The sequence below is a fragment of the Myotis brandtii genome, unplaced genomic scaffold (assembly GCF_000412655.1).
Source record: "Myotis brandtii unplaced genomic scaffold, ASM41265v1 scaffold4341, whole genome shotgun sequence".
NCBI classification, from domain to species: Eukaryota; Metazoa; Chordata; class Mammalia; order Chiroptera; family Vespertilionidae; genus Myotis; species Myotis brandtii.
In genome coordinates, this window is record NW_005366601.1 from 57,679 (window position 1) to 60,138 (window position 2,460).

The 2,460-nt window shown below is 40.1% G+C and overlaps 1 protein-coding gene across 3 annotated transcripts in view; it reads right to left on the reverse strand.

Moving 5' to 3' along the window:
• The window catches only part of LOC102248960 (ribonuclease 4), an 11,879-nt gene extending 10,479 nt beyond the window's left edge, over window positions 1–1,400 (reverse strand). For all 3 annotated transcript variants that reach the window (XM_005874376.2, XM_005874377.2, XM_014546205.1), the window contains exon 1: window positions 1,287–1,400. The gene's annotated coding sequence lies outside the window, so the exon portion shown is untranslated. The remainder of the gene's footprint in view (window positions 1–1,286) is intronic.
• Window positions 1,401–2,460: the final 1,060 nt, after the last annotated feature.

Consider the following 2,460-nt stretch of genomic DNA (forward strand, 5'->3'; position numbering starts at 1 on the left):
AACCCCATAGACCACCTCTAAATAAGGCCCTGGACTGATGCCACACAGGGGCTTCATATGCTACAAAGCCACTTGCTAGGTTGGAGATTGAATGCCTCCCACCCCAGTCTGGAGAGATAAAGGAAAATCTTTGCTTCTAAGTTGCAGAATTTGCACATTAATTCTGTAAGAACTTAGCTAAATTTTGCTCAGGCTTATTGTAATCTTGAATCCCTAAGACATCCAGAAACCAAAGCCCAGATGGTACACACCCTGGCCACCAGTATCTAATATCTGCTCCCCAACTCACAACTTGCTCACTCATATATTCAACCTTAAATTTCCCCAAAAGAGGTAAAATGAATTTGGGAGAAAACAAGTATGAGACAAATTATTGTGGTGCTGAAGTGAATCTGCCTAGGCCAAGGGTTAGAGCTTCACACCTGGTCATCAAACTCACTGACACATAACCTTCCATATTCAAGCACATAAGTGTCAGTCAGCTTTTTGTCAGTGAAGTATGTCCCCACTGTTCTTCAGACTAACTTTATCATCTGTCTCAAACCCATTCTTTAATCCTCAAAAGAATTAATATTCTCTTCCTCACTCCACAGGCAATGTTTTGTATTCAAGAGATCCATCCAACTTTACACATCAGGGACTTAATTTACAGTTCGTGATAAGTAACTATGGTTTTAATTTCCATACATGTAGCTTCACACTTTTATATATATATTCTAGGGCAGTATCCCTAAAAGTGGAAAGTATAACACCTAATGCATATTCCTCCCTTTAACTCTTTTCCTTCTTTCTTCCCTTCAACCTGCCAATAAACCTTCTTTTGATCTTGGATGTGTTCCGCTTGGCTCTTAAAGAGCAATCAAAAGTTTTTTAAGAAAAAAAATTAGTCGGTAAACTTAGGAGAAAATAGAGCTAAAAACATACTTTTTTTTTTTCTTTCCTTGCTGGGCCACATTTAATGCCTGTTCCCTGGGGGCATCCAGATGCCCTTCAGCAAATGACTTCCCCAGGATTTAGGGGATTTTATCACAATTCAGAAATCCTTCTGAAACCTCCACTTGCTCCCAGTCTCAGTAATCTCCCTCCATCCACATACATATAGACGATCCCAAAAGAAATCTGCTTTCATTTTAAACTTTAGAATCTGGTTCACTTTCTTCTTAATTCATAAGTTGGCCCCAGAGTTAAAAGGGGAAAAATGTTTCATTGAAATAGCTAAATGGCTAGAAATAATAGGTACAAATAAACAAACAGAGAAATAGATTATTCAGGTGTAAGAATCTTACAAAAATCTGGAAGAGTCCCTCCAACTGAAGATGGTTTCCAGCTCTTTGTTCCTGGAGATGGGTTCCAGCTGTGTGCACTGGATCCCTGTGGTTTTGATTATATAGCAATAAAATGAACTGGGTGGGGAAACTAGTTCCAAAGAACCCTAATCCTGGCAGATTTTTGCAAACAAAGGGCACTCCCCTTGACAAACAAGGAAATTCACATTTTCTTGGAAATGACTAGATCAAACAAATATTTACCCATATTTACCCACTAGAGTAGATTAAAGTTTTGTTCTGGGAGGCCATTTTTTATATTGGTAAGCATGGCCCTTTGTCCCAAAGCTGCCCTTTTTATGATGTTCATGGTTCTTACTCTTGCCCATGACAGGATCAAGGTTTCATTGTTCACATATATGATCTGGACCCAGAAGACCTTGTTTCAACTCCAAAAACGGCCTTGGAAGAACCCCACAGAGAAAATGTGGTCTCCCAGCAGAATGCTGTTCTCCTGCCGTGTCTATGTATCCACATAATTTGGTTTCATGAAAGGATGCCATATTAATAAGTAGGTTATTCATAGATTTCACAGAACCAGGAAAGCACTTGTAGAGAAGGTTATGTAACAGTTGTTAGAACCCACTGACCTTGACCTCAACCTCCCAGCTACTAACCCTCAGAACTATCCTTGCCATATTTCCTGGGCTTCTCCTTATTTCATCCTCAGCTGTTCACAAGAGACTAATCAGGAGCCCCCAATATTCTGTTCCTTGTAGCACAGCTGCAAAACCGATGATCTCCACTGATAAGCATCACTCCTTAGATGGTTAATTGATCTCATTGTTTCTCCATTTGATAGAAACCATTGAGATAAGAATAATTGTCTTATCATCTCTACAGTCTTAGTTTCTAAAACAGTGAATGACTCCTAGGCCCCAAGGTCTTTTTATTATCTTCATGGTGTAAAAATGCATTCTTTGATCTCACTTTGGGGACCCCAACCATGCAAATTCTCCTGGCTTCTCTCAGCCCTCACCAGCACAACTGGATTTGGTAGAGGTTACCAAACAAGGCAGGTAGAGTAGAAAGGCTTCCAAAAGTCCCAGGAAAGCTCTGCTTCTAGCTTCCTGATAAACCCTTAAAACCCACGGATATACCTTTGCTTTGGGGGTATTGGTCCCTGTTCCAAAGC